General features: G+C 39.4%; 1 pseudogene; it reads right to left on the bottom strand.

The window, feature by feature from the left end:
* The window catches only part of LOC108352072 (uncharacterized), a 2,585,468-nt pseudogene that overhangs the window by 2,311,726 nt on the left and 255,554 nt on the right, over positions 1–18,188 (bottom strand).

Here is an 18,188-nt window from a genome sequence, read left to right on the forward strand (position 1 = left end):
ATTATTTTGCGCTAGCATGTCATTCTCCAACATGAATAGATGATAGTTAAAATGTAACTTCACAGTTATTTTGATTAAATTGTATTTGGATTTTGTCATCTCAACTTCAAACACACCATTTTTCATAAGCATTTAATTTGCTTCAACAAAGGAGTTGGAAATTCTGGGTAATATGTTAGACAGAATATTGCAACCCCAGAAATCAGTGCTGATCATCAAATGTACAAGGCATATGGATATGGGCATATACAATTGGAAATTTTCTGATAGACCTGTTTAAAAAAAATCAGTAGAATTAATTGTAAAATGTAATGAATTTAATCAAATGTGTGGCAAATATTATCCTGTTACTCTCTGGCTAATAAAAGGAATATTACGGGGTTGGGGATTTAGCTCAGTGGTAGAGCGCTTGCCTAGCAAGAGCAAGGCCCTGGGTTCGATCCCCAGCTCCGAAAAAAAAGAAAAAAGAAAAAAAAAAGGAATATTACAGGACTGATGAGATGGTCCAGGAGATAAGTATACTTGAAGCTCAAGCATGAGGATATGAGTTTCAGGCCTTAGAATCCATGTAAAGCAGTAGGCATGGGTATGAGCATGCAGGTAACCTCAGTTGTGGGAGTAGGGGGTGGAAGTCACTGGGGTCGTTGGCTTCTATCATAACTTCAAATATTTTAGAGACCCTGTCTCAAAGAAATGATGCAGACAAACGTAATATAGTAGACACAATAATCCCCCTGATCCCTGTATATGTCCACAAATACATTCATTCAACACACACACACACACACACACACACACACGCACGCACGCACGCACGCACACACACACACACACACACACACACACACACTCATTCAATACTCGCATACAATAAATGAGTATGTGACTTTAATAGTTTACTAACCGAGGGAATGTAATGGCCCCAGGGTTATAGAAGAAGGTGCGAGGGAGCTTCAACCCTCGATGCCTCAAACATGAGCGGGATAGGAGATGGCTGCCCTCACCTAACCCAGAGCCATAAAGCCGGCCTTCCTACCAACAACACTAAAGAAGATTTTATTACCACGCCTGTTAGGCTTATGTCCTTGTTTGAACTTACTATGTTTGTCCCTGAGACCCTATGAGTATGTTGACGAAGCACTTCCCAATATCCCTGTCCTGGCCAATGGTATGAGACCGCACAACCTTACCCCAGAGACTCTGGCCACATCCCCACGGCCATAAATACACCCGTCTACCCCAGTTAAATAAAGTACCTCTCCAAAGCTCTTCCCCAGTTGTGTTCATTGCTTGTACACTCCGACCTAGCTCCTGCGGTGTATCCATTCCCTCTCCCGACTGAGTTTTGCTCCCCTCCCAATACAGCCTGGTGGGAAACAGCCTGGATACCTCAGGGAGAATCAGAAGGTTATTTCATTTATATTTATAGCCAATTTTGTTTCAAGCACCCAAATGCCTGGTGGGATGAGGGTGCCTCCACTGAAGGTATATTGAAGTACAGCTTTCCACGCAACACATAACCTTCTGTGAGTCAGGTTTAAAATATTAGGTGGGCTTATGCTTTAATTACTTTCTCTAATCACTTCAAGTGTTTCAAGAAATAAGTATATCTGATATTTTATAAGAATGAAGGAAGCATTTATTCTTTGAAGTAAACTTGGGTTTTATTCCATCTGCCTTATTCTTCTTTACAAATGACCTCCAGCTATTTAAATTTAATAGGTAGACTTATTCAAAATTCCAAAAAGACAAAGGACTTTGTGTAACAGGTTAAATGACCATTTTGAGTGTCTCCCATTGAAGGGGATCTCTGGAAACTTTCTTCACTTTTGTGCTTCACCTTTCCTATCGATTTACCTTCTATGTTTCTGTTTAATTTTACTCAGACTTCATGCTAATGTGTGGAAGCCAATTATTTACTTAAATCTATGTATATTTTCATTGGTTTTGTCTGCTTCTGTAGCATGAGCTGCTCGAGTACGGGCGTGTTCCACCTACCAAGCACCGTCAACATTTACTGAATGGAAGCATGCACATCGTGTTGGATGTGATCAGCAAATATTAATTCACTGAAGTAATAAATATCTTCCCTACATTTTAAGCCTATGCCCATTTCTCTGCGATTTTTTTTGTATTAAGGAAGATATTGTTTCAAATGTTTTCACTGAAGGGCGGGGAGATGGATAGGGCTTTCAAAACAATTTTGATAAGGTGGGTTATGTCTGTGGGATCCACATTAAAATTATTTTGGGATGCAGTCCATTGTGACTGTAACTGCAGGGTTTTCTATAGAGAGATGAGAGATGGAGACAATATCAGCCTGAAGCTTGCTTAAGAACTAGAAACCAGTAATGTTATCAGTACAATAGACGAGAGAGAGAGAAAGACAGAGAGAGAGAAAGACAGAGACAGAGACAGACAGACAGACACACACACACACACGCAGAGACAGAGACAGAGACAGAGACAGACAGACACAGACACAGACACACACACACACACACACACACACACACACACACAGAGAGAGAGAGAGAGAGAGAGAGAGAGAGAGAGAGAGAGGTCCTTGTCCCCAAAACAAAGTGGGGAATACTAACTCCCAAGAGTTTTTTTTTTTATTTTGTACTCCACATGCACTATGGCTCATGTGCCCAAATACACACACCAGGGTATCACTATGAAATAACAACACATTAATGCATCTTTCTGAGAAGTACTTTCACAAAAGAACCAACGCCCTTACAGAATTTGCCATGAAAAGGGCCCCAACTCAAACGGTAGTTTCTGTAAACTACTCTTATCTTCAGCAGCAAGCAACCCCATGACAGAGCATCTCACATTTGTGAACTTGGAATAAAAGAAACGCTTATTCTTTTCCCCAAATCACATCTATAGCCGGGCTAATACACTGGTGTTAATCCAGCATACAAGCTTGTTTCTTTCCCCTTACTGAAAATGCCTCTCAAATTTAATTAAAGTCAATACAGAAATTAAGAGCTTAATGGGAGCAAGGATCGTCTGAGTGATCCCATGCTGCTATGAGTCTGTGATGTTGTAAAAGATAGGATTATGATTTTATTGTCTGGATAAACAAGAGAAAGGATAAAAAGAAGAGTTGTGAAATACCTCCTGGTGGGAAGGAACTCAGAGTGTAAAACTGTTGCTTTAATCAAGTCAACAGAGAAATTAAGTAAAAGGAAGGGCTTGGAGCACAGCTAACTCTGTTTGTTTAAAACAAAGAGGAGAGAGCGCATAAAAGATACTTAGAGAAGATTGCCTTTTTAGTGGGACGCTAAGTTGGAATGCTAGGATAAAATCTGCTCTCTCTTTTCAGTCTGTGAGACATTAGGACTCAGGCAGGACTGACCACAGGTGACACTTAATCAGATTTTAATTTGAAACACTCAACATTGACAAATGCTTAGTCCATTGAAAACTTCAAAACAAGATATTCCTTAATCAGGCACTGAAAAGTTAAGTAAACGTGAGAAAGTGTTATGAGTACAAAAGTAATCTATGGCGGCATTTAACCCCTTCCTGCACAGTGAAGAAGATCCCACAGACACAACACTTCTATCCCTCCTAATTTCCCTCAGACCACTGTGACAGCACCATGTGTGCTTATTTCTTGCAGATCTCTGAGGAAACAAGCAGTCGGCTTTTTTTCTCACCTTCTACATTTTCATGGCATTGCATTATAAAACTTCCTTTTCCTCTGCCCCCATGTGCGAACCACCCATAGTTGAAATGGTACCACTGTGGAATGATTGTCCCAGTCTCCACACTAATGTTCTCCTCCTTACACTGGCAAGATAGCTTGGATTGCTGAAAGACACTGTCTTCTCAGCAAAGTGTCTCTTCCTTTCTCAAATCATCAGCCCTAGTTGTGGAATTGTTGTCCTCTTTATGCCTCATCTGTCCCAGACACTCCTTTCTCTTTGAAGTAGTATCCACTCTCCAGTTCTTCTTGCCTTAGTCCTCAACCTCAGATTTCTCCATACCATTTTTAAACTTCAGCGCTGTCCCATTGCCTCTGTATTCTGGACTACTGCACTCTTAAATCATGGTGTTTCCAAATTATACAGAGTTAATTGCAAAATTTAGACTTCCCAGTACTTGGAAGTCCTCTCCTCTAACATACCAGTTAACTGTCCTATCTCAGCCACGGTCTCCTTTTTTCAGGCACATAAACTTAATTCTTTCACATGGCAAACATCCCATTTTCTCTTTTAGTTTTCTTTTCTTTGCCTATCAGAATCTTTAGCTCCCCAATAGTTGGCATTTTTCCCCTATGTTTAATCACCTTGCTTCTTCCCTTATTCATTTTCTCACCTGAATGTACAGTGGACCAGTTAGTTTTGTCAGTGTTCTATTTTGTTTTCCTTTGCTTGGGGACAAGGCCTTGGTAGATAACCCTGTCATGCTTTCTGTTTTTATTGTCTTAATAATAAGTGATAACAAGATGGTGATTGGCACCTGTTTAACGGAATTGGTGGTTTCAATAAGAACAGATCTAAAATTAACTTCTAAAAAAATGTATGTTAAATTTATACTCCTTTCAAACACTCTACTCATTGTCCTCTTTCCAGTCTATTGCCATTACAGTTACTATTCAGTTTTCCTGGGAAGCAAACGCATCTGTATGTTATTGCACAGCCGACAACATGATGACATTCTTATCTCATGTGCTTCTTCCTCCAGAAGCGATCTGTGACTACTGTCAGCCACAGGACTATCATTGCTGTCCCAGCAACTACTCCATTAGAATCCTGGTCTGATATTTTGGTGGCAGTAGTGGGTGTTTTGTTTTGTTCATGTTTTGCTTACTTATTGTTTATATTTTTTGTTTGTTGGTTTGATCACAAAGCATCTGTGTATTTCCCATTCATTTACTTATAACGGTGCTTATCACCCCACTGGAGAACATGGTCAATCAGCACAGAGTATATTCACATGTACTTTCTAATATCTAGCATAGACTTCATAAATAATGTGGTAAATAAATATTTCTAAATTCAAAACCAATGAGTGCTATTGTTTTGATTCCAAAGTGTAGAAAAGAATCAATAAATACAGAAACCTTTGAATTTTGTTAGAATTTTGGCAGTCAATAAAGAAATATTTAACTGCTATCTACTCTAGTGTTATGTTTATATCGTAGTATGTTCACAATTTGTCTTTGCAGAACATGGGTTAAGTTGTGCAATTTTAGCAACTTTACAAGAAGCAAACATCTACTAGATATACATATACACATTAGAATTTGAAAATAAGTTACCCTGGATCCTATTCATAGGTACCATAGAAGCATGGAGTTTGAAATGCTGTGTTCAAAGGGTGTGTGTGTGTGTGTGTGAGAGAGAGAGACAGAGACAGAGACAGAGAGAGACATAGAGAGAGAGACAGAGAGATAGAGACAGAGAGACAGAGAGAGAGACAGAGAGAGAGACAGAGAGACATAGAGAGAGACAGAGAGACAGAGAGAGAGACAGAGAGAGAGAGACAGAGAGAGAGACAGAGAGACAGAGAGAGAGACAGAGAGAGAGACAGACAGAGAGACAGAGAGACAGAGAGAGACAGAGAGAGAGACAGAGAGACAGAGAGACAGAGAGAGAGACAGAGAGACAGAGAGACAGAGAGAGAGACAGAGACAGAGACAGAGACAGAGAGACAGAGACAGAGACAGAGAGAGACAGACAGAGAGACAGAGAGAGACAGACAGAGAGACAGAGAGAGAGACAGAGAGAGAGACAGAGAGACAGAGAGACAGAGACAGAGACAGAGAGACAGAGACAGAGACAGAGAGAGACAGAGAGACAGAGACAGAGAGATAGAGACAGAGAGACAGAGAGAGAGACAGAGAGAGGGAGAGACAGAGAGACAGAGAGACAGAGACAGAGAGAGAGACAGAGAGAGAGAATGAGATCTTTGTATTAATTTCCTGTCCATTTGATCTTCCTGTCATTGCAACAAGTTGATTTCCATATATAAGTTCTAAGAAAGAATTTCATATTTGAGATAGTTCAAGGATAGCTCAAATACCAGCCCCTTATACTGAGATAATCCACAGAGGATTCTGTTGCATTCAAACTTTTCCTTGGTTTGAAAATACAACTGATTTACAAACACCTAGGTTTTCCACGAGCATCCATTTATGTATTGCATGAGGAAAACAATCTATGTAGATTGGAAGCTGTCTTTCTTAATTGTTTATGAATGCATTCTGTGATACCTATGAACCATGCAGCTGTCAATAACACGCTAAGTAGATCCCTAGGTGTTATATTCTACTGGAAGAGAAGCATAATAAAGAGATATGTAAATAAGTGTTTATCACATATTGGTAAGATTTTACAAAAACTACAAGGAGTCTACAGAAGCTGTGCAGTCTTATTTGGTAGTAAAGCTCAGGGAACCATATGGGATTCAAGATTCTCTTCTCTTCTGGTCCTTTCATTCTCTTTCATTCTCCCATCAATTAAAAGGCTCTGTTATCAGTCACTGTTCATAAGGAATCATTTCAATCTATTACCATGCATCTACATTCCAATAACAGTAAATAACAAAAGTGAAGCCAACTTGGAATCAGATTTATTGCCTATTCATAACATAATACATGTCTCCTTTAGCGCTTAGTATCTTGCAGACTCAATTTGAAGACACAAGGCTATCGAAATTGATGTTGTGATCATTTTTTGCCAAAGTTTAATTTGTGAAAATTGGAAGAGTTGAAAGAGAAGAGAAATGTTGAGAGAAGTTTCTCCCAAAAGTTTATGTGTTCAGGTCACTGGGGGAAATACCTTTGTGTTCATTGATGATAACCTACGGTACTGTGAGAAGTGACTGAAATCCTGACTAACTGGTGCAGTAGAAAACAAGACCTGTACCACCTTTGTGGATTTACATTTAAAAGTATCAGTTGGAGAATGCAAGCATTATCAAATATCAAAGTAAGTTCTTTGTCTAACTAACGATGCCAAAGGGATTCTGGGAACTGAGGTAGTGGCTGTGGAGGACGGTTGGATGGGAATGAGAATTTGGTCATAGTGAATTAGGGTCACATGTGCTAGTGATGGATCTGGCATTTATGGGGATGGTTCTACTGAATTTTATAATATGGAAGCCACTTGGAAAGTGGTAGATGCTATATATCAACTATGACAATCACAACAATATTTAATTTTGGAACCAGAATGGAAGGTATAAATTTTAGTCCCTTTGAAGACCAGTAACTTGTCCAATAACAAATTTAAGCTAGCTATGGCCGTTCCAGCAGCAACAGAGCCTATACTACAACAGGAGGTTTTACCCCTAGTCAGGAAACAAAGCTGAGCAGTGACAGGCAGCCTGCTGTGACAACGGTCATGCACGCAGGTGAAAGAGCCTTGTTGCTACAAAGAGCACATTTCAGACAATGCATGTTGATATGGGGAATCATGGAGCAATCTAAGAACTGCATTTGAGAATTGTGAGATAAGAGCATGTTTTTTACATTCTGTAGAAATAATAAAGCTTTTCAACAAAAGATTTTATAAGTACTCTGCTTTATGCAACTCATGCTCTTGAATGATAAATTTCTCACCAAAACCTGAAATGAGCATAACATTCTTTAAGTAAAAAAAGTTTCAATTGGTTAATGTGCTTACCATGAGAATGTCTTCATTGGATAATATCCCCGGTGATGATCTCCCTAGAGAAAGTGAGAGGTGGGGGGAAAAATAAACATTTTATCACATGATATTGGCTTTCAATTTTAATATATTTTGTTTAATGGAAAGTATTGCCACAATTAAATCTAGGAATTGTCAAAATACTTACACACATAATGTCTGTTGCAAACTCTAGAAGCAAGGGTACTATCTCCTAGTCAGAGGGAATACACAGAAGAGTTTCAGCTGTCAATCACAATTTCAAATCCTCTAACTTTGTTGGGCTCAGTTTCCTCATTTATAAAATCAGGGAAATTGATTGAGTGGGACATGTTTTGCTCAGTTTAAGACAAAGAAAATGTACTTTTAACCACTTTAAAAATGAATTATGTTATCCTCCTCAATGTCAAGTAAAAGTTCACACACGAAGCATCAAGTTGTGTTTTGTGTAGTTTGTTTTAAATTGGAATTTGATGTTATTAAGCAATTTGAAAGTGTTTCATTTCAATCTGGAAGAGAATATATTTTCCTTACATTTCAGTATTCTTAGCACAGGCAACTGAGGATGAAAATGAAAAGGGAAGACTAATTTGTCCCATAGAGATTTCAATGTCTCTAAAAGAACCATGTGCTTGTAGAAAATATTTCTTCATAATTAGTTTTCTTTTTTTTTTCATCACGACTGCTTTTCCAGCACCACACATCAAGTTTAGACTTCAAACTTACAATTGGGAAAGTAAAGGATTTCCAAAGTCAGAGGGTACTGTGAGTCATTTTTAATACGAGAAGAAATACAAATGAACTCCAGCCAGCCTTAGGCTCCAGAAGGGAAGTGACAAGCACTCTGAGGAGTATTTATAGTACGTGGTGGTCTGAGGATGCCTCAGTGTGACTCCATTAACACTACAGATCCCACTGACTTATGAACATGTTCTTCGTATCTAAGACTTTTACAAAAAGTTGCCCAAACCAAATCCTCCAAATATTCCCATGATAAATAAAAGACTCAATATTTACATTGTAGTCTTACAAAAACTTTAGGACATGCAGAGATATTTCATGTTCCAAGTAGCGGGATGTCTGGCATGAAAACGAATGTGCAGAGTAACTGGAAAAACTCCATTAAATAGATCTGATTTTAAATTCCATCACCAATAGAAAATTACTCTGGTTCTCCCGAAGTAATAAAGTCTAGATCTCTCTTGTGTCGTTCAATGCAGACGGGGGGACAGCGGAAAGTTACAGGAAGCTTCATTTAATTTCAATATAAGAGCCAAGCCTCCCGAGTTTCTTTCCAGTGACTAAAAGCATTTAAACAGAGGCTCGATACTTCTTCCTATTAGACAATGTTTGGCCTGTGTCTCCACTACCCCCGTTTTCAGTGTACTAGGAAACTGAATCTTCTGGTATACCAGGGCAGTGCTATTCTTCACTGAGACACACCCCCTAGTAAAAACATTTAGGAGAAGGCTATTGGATTAAAGAGTCCCTACACTTACTTTCTAGATCTAACATTGTATAATTCCATGTTTCCACTACCTTTGTCTGAAACGAAAACTCTGGGATAAGACAATTTAAATATGAAGTGCTGAAGTGTTGAAGCTATTTTTTTTTTTTTATTAACTTGAGTATTTCTTATATACATTTCGAGTGTTATTCCCTTTCCCGGTTTCCGGGCAAACATCCCCCTCCCCCCTCCCATTCCTTATGGGTGTTCCCCTCCTAGCCCTCCCCCCATTGCCGCCCTCCCCCCAACAGTCTAGTTCACTGGGGGTTCAGTCTTAGCAGGACCCAGGGCTTCCCCTTCCACTGGTGCTCTTACTAGGATATTCATTGCTACCTATGGGGTCAGAGTCCAGGGTCAGTCCATGTATAGTCTTTAGGTAGTGGCTTAGTCCCTGGAAGCTCTGGTTGCTTGGCATTGTTGTACTTTTGGGGTCTCGAGCCCCTTCAAGCTCTTCCAGTTCTTTCTCTGATTCCTTCAATAGGGGACCTATTCTCAGTTCAGTGGTTTGCTGCTGGCATTCGCCTCTATATTTGCTGTATTCTGGCTGTGTCTCTCAGGAGCGATCTACATCCCGCTCCTGTCGGTCTGCACTTCTTTGCTTCATCCATCTAGTCCAATTGGGTGGCTGTATATGTATGGGCCAAATGTGGGACAGGCTCTGAATGGGTGTTCCTTCAGTCTCTGTTTTAATCTTTGCCTCTCCCTTCCCTGCCAAGGGTATTCTTTTTCCTCATTTAAAGAAGGAGTGAAGCATTCACATTTTGATCATCCGTCTTGAGTTTCGTTTGTTCTAGGGATCTAGGGTAATTCAAGCATTTGGGCTAATAGCCACTTATCAATGAGTGCATACCATGTATGTCTTTCTGTGATTGGGTTAGTTCACTCAGGATGATATTTTCCAGTTCCAACCATTTGCCTACGAATTTCATAAACTCGTTGTTTTTGATAGCTGAGTAGTATTCCATTGTGTAGATGTACCACATTTTCTGTATCCATTCCTCTGTTGAAGGGCATCTGGGTTCTTTCCATTTTCTGGCTATTATAAATAAGGCTGCGATGAACATAGTGGAGCACGTGTCTCTTTTATATGTTGAGGCATCTTTTGGGTATATGCCCAAGAGAGGTATAGCTGGATCCTCAGGCAGTTCAATGTCCAATTTTCTGAGGAACCTCCAGACTGATTTCCAGAATGGTTTTACCAGTCTGCAATCCCACCAACAATGGAGGAGTGTTCCTCTTTCTCCACAACCTCGCCAGCATCTGCTGTCACCTGAGTTTTTGATCTTAGCCAATCGCACTGGTGTGAGGTGAAATCTCAGGGTTGTTTTGATTTGCATTTCCCTTATGACTAAAGATGTTGAACATTTCTTTAGGTGTTTCTCAGCCATTCGGCATTCCTCAGCTGTGAATTCTTTGTTTAGCTCTGAACCCCATTTTTTAATAGGGTTATTTGTTTCCCTGCGGTCTAACTTCTTGAGTTCTTTGTATATTTTGGATATAAGGCCTCTATCTGTTGTAGGGTTGGTAAAGATCTTTTCCCAATCTGTTGGTTGCCGTTTTGTCCTAACCACAGTGTCCTTTGCCTTACAGAAGCTTTGCAGTTTTATGAGATCCCATTTGTCAATTCTTGATCTTAGAGCGTAAGCCATTGGTGTTTTGTTCAGGCAATTTTTTCCAGTGCCCATGTGTTCCAGATGCTTCCCTAGTTTTTCTTCTATTAGTTTGAGTGTGTCTGGTTTGATGTGGAGGTCCTTGATCCACTTCGACTTAAGCTTTGTACAGGGTGATAAGCATGGATCGATCTGCATTCTTCTACATGTTGCCCTCCAGTTGAACCAGCACCATTTGCTGAAAATGCTATCTTTTTTCCATTGGATGGTTTTGGCTCCTTTGTCAAAAATCAAGTGACCATAGGTGTGTGGGTTCATTTCTGGGTCTTCAATTCTATTCCATTGGTCTATCTGTCTGTCTCTGTACCAATACCATGCAGTTTTTATCACTATTGCTCTGTAATACTGCTTGAGTTCAGGGATAGTGATTCCCCCTGAAGTCCTTTTATTGTTGAGGATAGCTTTAGCTATCCTGGGTTTTTTGTTATTCCAGATGAATTTGCAAATTGTTCTGTCTAACTCTTTGAAGAATTGGATTGGTATTTTGATGGGGATTGCATTGAATCTGTAGATTGCTTTTGGTAAAATGGCCATTTTTACTATATTAATCCTGCCAATCCATGAGCATGGGAGATCTTTCCATCTTCTGAGGTCTTCTTCAATTTCTTTCTTCAGTGTCTTGAAGTTCTTATTGTACAGATCTTTTACTTGCTTGGTTAAAGTCACACCGAGGTACTTTATATTATTTGGGTCTATTATGAAGGGTGTCGTTTCCCTAATTTCTTTCTCGGCTTGTTTCTCTTTTGTATAGAGGAAGGCAACTGATTTATTTGAGTTAATTTTATACCCAGCCACTTTGCTGAAGTTGTTTATCAGCTTTAGTAGTTCTCTGGTGGAACTTTTGGGATCACTTAAATATACTATCATATCATCTGCAAATAGTGATATTTTGACCTCTTCTTTTCCGATCTGTATCCCTTTGATCTCCTTTTGTTGTCTGATTGCTCTGGCTAGAACTTCAAGAACTATATTGAATAAGTAGGGAGAGAGTGGGCAGCCTTGTCTAGTCCCTGATTTTAGTGGGATTGCTTCAAGTTTCTCTCCATTTAGTTTAATGTTAGCAACTGGTTTGCTGTATATGGCTTTTACTATGTTTAGGTATGGGCCTTGAATTCCTATTCTTTCCAGGACTTTTATCATGAAGGGGTGTTGAATTTTGTCAAATGCTTTCTCAGCATCTAATGAAATGATCATGTGGTTCTGTTCTTTCAGTTTGTTTATATAATGGATCACGTTGATGGTTTTCCGTATATTAAACCATCCCTGCATGCCTGGGATGAAGCCTACTTGATCATGGTGGATGATTGTTTTGATGTGCTCTTGAATTCGGTTTGCCAGAATTTTATTGAGTATTTTTGCGTCGATATTCATAAGGGAAATTGGTCTGAAGTTCTCTTTCTTTGTTGTGTCTTTGTGTGGTTTAGGTATAAGAGTAATTGTAGATTCGTAGAAGGAATTCGGTAGGGCTCCATCTGTTTCAATTTTGTGGAATAGTTTGGATAATATTGGTATGAGGTCTTCTATGAAGGTTTGATAGAATTCTGCACTAAACCCATCTGGACCTGGGCTCTTTTTGGTTGGGAGACCTTTAATGACTGCTTCTATTTCCTTAGGAGTTATGGGGTTGTTTAACTGGTTTATCTGTTCCTGATTTAACTTTGATACCTGGTATCTGTCTAGGAAATAGTCCATTTCCTGAAGATTTTCAAATTTTGTTGAATATAGGTTTTTATAGTAAGATCTGATGATTTTTTGAATTTCCTCTGAATCTGTAGTTATGTCTCCCTTTTCATTTCTGATTTTGTTAATTTGGACGCACTCTCTGTGTCCTCTCGTTAGTCTGGCTAAGGGTTTATCTATCTTGTTGATTTTCTCAAAGAACCAACTTTTGGTCCTGTTGATTCTTTCTATGGTCCTTTTTGTTTCTACTTGGTTGATTTCAGCTCTGAGTTTGATTATTTCCTGCCTTCTACTCCTCCTGGGTGTATTTGCTTCTTTTTGTTCTAGAGCTTTTAGGTGTGCTGTCAAGCTGCTGACATATGCTCTTTCCTATTTCTTTCTGCAGGCACTCAGCGCTATGAGTTTTCCTCTTAGCACAGCTTTCATTGTGTCCCATAAGTTTGAGTATGTTGTATCTTCATTTTCATTAAATTCTAAAAAGTTTTTAATTTCTTTCTTTATTTCTTCCTTGACCAGGTTATCATTGAGTAGAGCATTGTTCAATTTCCACGTATATGTGGGCATTCTTCCCTTATTGTTATTGAAGACCAGTTTTAGGCCGTGGTGGTCCGATAGCACGCATGGGATTATTTCTATCTTTCTGTACCTGTTGAGGCCCGTTTTTTGACCAATTATATGGTCAATTTTGGAGAAAGTATCATGAGGAGCTGAGAAGAAGGTATATCCTTTTGCTTTAGGATAGAATGTTCTATAAATATCCGTTAAGTCCATTTGGCTCATGACTTCTCTTAGTCTGTCGACATCACTGTTTAATTTCTGTTTCCATGATCTGTCCATTGATGAGAGTGGGGTGTTGAAATCTCCCACTATTATTGTGTGAGGTGCAATGTGTGTTTTGAGCTTTAGTAAGGTTTCTTTTACGTATGTACGTGCCCTTGTATTTGGGGTATAGATATTTAGGATTGAGAGTTCATCTTGGTGGATTTTTCCTTTGATGAATATGAAGTGTCCTTCCTTATCTTTTTTTTTTTTTTTTGATGACTTTTAGTTGGAAATTGATTTTATTTGATATTAGAATGGCTACTCCAGCTTGCTTCTTCTGACCATTTGCTTGGAAAGTTGTTTTCCAGCCTTTCACTCTGAGGTAGTGTCTGTCTTTGTCTCTGAGGTGTGTTTCCTGTAGGCAGCAGAATGCAGGGTCCTCGTTGCGTATCCAGTTTGTTAATCTATGTCTTTTTATTGGGGAGTTGAGGCCATTGATATTGAGAGATATTAAGGAATAGTGATTATTGTTTCCCTTTATATTCATATTTGGATGTGAGGTTATGTTTGTGTGCTTTCATTCTCTTTGTTTTGTTGCCAAGACGATTAGTTTCTTGCTTCTTCTAGGGTATAGCTTGCCTCCTTATGTTGGGCTTTACCATTTATTATCCTTTGTAGTGCTGGATTTGTAGAAAGATATTGTGTAAATTTGGTTTTGTCATGGAATATCTTGGTTTCTCCATCAATGTTAATTGAGAGTTTTGCAGGATACAGTAACCTGGGCTGGCATTTGTGTTCTCTTAGGGTCTGTATGACGTCAGTCCAGGATCTTCTGGCCTTCATAGTTTCTGGCGAGAAGTCTGGTGTGATTCTGATAGGTCTCCCTTTATATGTTACTTGACCTTTTTCCCTTACTGCTTTTAATATTCTTTCTTTATTTTGTGCGTTTGGTGTTTTGACAATTATGTGACGGGAGGTGTTTCTTTTCTGGTCCAATCTATTTGGAGTTCTGTAGGCTTCTTGTATGCCTATGGGTATCTCTTTTTTTAGGTTAGGGAAGTTTTCTTCTATGATTTTGTTGAAGATATTTACTGGTCCTTTGAGCTGGGAGTCTTCACTCTCTTCTATACCTATTATCCTTAGGTTTGATCTTCTCATTGAGTCCTGGATTTCCTGTATGTTTTGGACCAGTAGCTTTTTCCGCTTTACATTATCTTTGACAGTTGAGTCAATGATTTCTATGGAATCTTCTGCTCCTGAGATTCTCTCTTCCATCTCTTGTATTCTGTTGGTGAAGCTTGTATCTACAGCTCCTTGTCTCTTCTTTTGGTTTTCTATATCCAGGGTTGTTTCCATGTGTTCTTTCTTGATTGCTTCTATTTCCATTTTTAATTCCTTCATCTGTTTGATTGTGTTTTCCTGGAATTCTTTCAGGGATTTTTGCCATTCCTCTCTGTAGGCCTCTACTTGTTTATTAATGATTTCCTGTGTTTCCCTAAGTGTGTTCATGTCTTTCTTGAAGTCCTCCAGCATCATGATCAAATATGATTTTGAAACTAGATCTTGCTTTTCTGGTGTGTTTGGATATTCCATGTTTGTTTTGGCGGGAGAATTGGGCTCCGATGATGGCATGCAGTCTTGGTTTCTGTTGCTTGGGTTCCTGCGCTTGCCTCTCGCCATCAGATTATCTCTAGTGTTACTTTGTTCTGCTATTTCTGACAGTGGCTAGACTGACCTATAAGCCTGTGTGTCAGGAGTGCTGTAGACCTGTTTTCCTCTCTTTCAGTCAGTTATGGGGACAGTGTGTTCTGCTTTCCGGCGTGTAGTTTTTCCTCTCTACAGGTCTTCAGCTGTTCTTGTGGGCCTGTGTCTTGAGTTCACCAGGCAGCTTTCTTGCAGCAGAAAATTTGGTCTTACCTGTGGTCCCGAGGCTCAGGTTCGCTCGTGGGGTGCTGCCCAGGGGCCCTCTGCAGCGGCAGCAACCAGGAAGACCTGTGCCGCCCCTTCCGGGAGCTTCAGTGCACCAGGGTTCCAGATGGTCTTTGGCTTTTTCCTCTGGCGTCCGAGATGTGTGTGCAGGGAGCAGTCTCTTCTGGTTTCCCAGGCTTGTCTGCCTCTCTGAAGGTTTAGCTCTCCCTCCCACGGGATTTGGGTGCAGAGAACTGTTTATCCGGTCTGTTTCTTTCAGGTTCCGGAGGTGTCTCAGGCGCAGAAGTCCTGCCGCTCCTGGGCCCTCCCCCACGGGAGCCCAGAGGCCTTATACAGTTTCCTCTTGGGCCAGGGATGTGGGCAGGGGTGAGCAGTGTTGGTGGTCTCTTCCGCTCTGCAGCCTCAGGAGTGCCCACCTGACCAGGCGGTTGGGTCTCTCTCTCACCGGGTCTGGGAGCAGAGAGCTGCTGCGGGCCGGGATCCGCGGGTTTGGGCGTTGAAGCTATTTTACTTCCCCCTTTTTCAATAGCTCCTGGATCTCTTAGGCTGGTTGTCATCCTGACAGTCCTCACATTCCTCAAAGCTGAAACAGTCTATGTTCCCAACGGACCTGCACACAAGGCTTCAAGCACTGATAGTCACGATTTAGTGTTAATCAATAAATATTCTTTTAATTGAAGTATATTGAAATTATTTCCATGTAAGATCAGTTCTAGATGCTTATATGGTTCTTTAAAAGAGTTTTGGAGATTATGCAAAATGTTCCATAGTTTAGAGTTATAGTGAAATTATTTACTTGACGAAATCACTTAGACATTACCATGTTAAAAATTCTGTGGATTACAGCCATTTCTCAGGAGGCATATGGAAACTGAATCCCTTAACACTATTTAACCTCACATGTTGTTTTACATGTTATCTTTTTGAAAACTAAAGATTCTTCCAAATTACTACAAAAATACTACATTATTGAAGCCCAATGACTTGTCGGAAAAAAAACCTTATTTTTATTAAGAAGTATAGTTCTTGGTTTGTTTCACATTTTTTCTTGATTTTATTTACATAGAAATTTATATTCTTAAAATTTCTTAACAGCTCATTAGTAAATTTATGAGTCACTCAGTCTTTAATGTCTGAGTCAAGACTGACTCAGTTAAGTTAGACTAACTGTATGGAGAATGTCAGTGTTCACCTTCTGAATTTAAGACTAAAACTTACTACAATATTTTTTTCATTTCTCTCATCATCTCTCAAATGTCCTGCCACATTAATATTCAGAGTGGTTTTACTCCTTTCTGTATATTCCTTTCCAGTTTGGTATTATTTCTCTCCTCTGGTATCATCATTCTCTGGCCTAGAGACTGCTTTATTCTGAAAGTGATCTTTTGTCTTACAGGATGATGAGAAGCAACCCTAACTTTTTACTATATGACAATAGTCCCACAAGTTGTCTTGTATCGGATTCTTTACTAAAATACTGTGCACCAAATGTTCTCTTCATGATGAACAAAGGCACTAGCAAAATAGTTTAGAAACTCAGAGAGGTAGAGCCTTGTAGGAGGTCCTTAAGTTGATGATCTGCTTCCAGTAAACATGCCCTTCTGTTTTCTGGCTAACGGCTTGAGCAGTTCTATTCCATTGTTCTCATTTGCCTGCTAATGTGCTGCTTCACCAAAGACCCAAAATTAGCAGAGCCCATTATGCCATGGACTGGAACCTTTGTGAGTCAAAGGAATTTTTAGTTTTATACATTATAGCAGGTATTTTGGTACCTTATTAGAAAGCTCACATATCCATATTACTCTAAGCATTTATGACACACTGTATATTCCCCATCAGTGATGCAATATCATTTCCTTTACGAATCAGGAAACTATCTCACATTTAGTTGTTTTTATTTTTTTTTCTTCTTTTTTCTTTTTTTTCGGAGCTGGGGACCAAACCCAGGGTCTTGCGCTTGCTAGGCAAGCGCTCTGCCACTGAGCTAAATCCCCAAGCCCTAGTTGTTTTTATTAAGTGCTTCTTAGACAACGCTTTTCCTATGATGTGAAAGGGTTATTTTTCATTTCTGGAAAACAACAACAACAACAACAACAACAACAACAAGAAAAAGCAGCATACAAGCCAGAAAATCATGTTACCACTGACTTACATCGGTATGCTGTGTAAAGATAGCCTTTCCTTCCAATGGTATCATTCACATCTTAGATACTTTTCTTATGCAGAACTTCTGTAGTATGTGTTCATATCCATATCTAAAATTTTATCATCACTTCAAGCCAATTTGCTTCTATCAAAAATGGCACTAACATATAAAGACGTGATTCTTTTGGGATTTGTGTTTTACATATATTAATACCTTTTTTTTTTATTTTTTTTTTCGGAGCTGGGGACCGAACCCAGGGCCTTGCGCTTCCTAGGCAAGCGCTCTACCACTGAGCCAATATTAATACCTTTTTTAAGGCTACACATTCCTCTACTTTTATTAGGGAAATAAGTTAAATTACTACATCTGTACGTTCCCATCCCACATACACAAACACACACACACACACACAAACACACACACACACACACACACACACATATCTAGGAAATGTTTGTTTTCTCATTTATCTACACAACTTGTGTTTAGTCTTGAAACCAGATAAAAGTCTTATTTTTGAGAACGATTACATATGAACTAATTATCTTTATTCCCACTTGTTAAAGAATACAATGCAATGCACTGTGCTATAAGGACAGAGTTATTTCTGCCCAACGTTGCCACACTACACATGTTCACAGCAAAGCTCATCTGATGCATGACAGCCACTCAGAAAGCCTTGAGGCACAGTTTTTCAATTTGGCATTTCCACTCCCAGAAGACTCTAGTTTCATCTACACACTTGAAGATTTTACTGGGTCTCTCCCTCTGCCAACTCATTTATAAGCCCATTAGATGCTTCCAGTCTCAGTGGATTCAGCTAAGTGAAAGTCTGTAAAAAAGCA

Source organism: Rattus norvegicus, chromosome 10 (genome assembly GCF_036323735.1).
Source record: "Rattus norvegicus strain BN/NHsdMcwi chromosome 10, GRCr8, whole genome shotgun sequence".
In the NCBI taxonomy this organism is placed as follows: domain Eukaryota; kingdom Metazoa; phylum Chordata; class Mammalia; order Rodentia; family Muridae; genus Rattus; species Rattus norvegicus.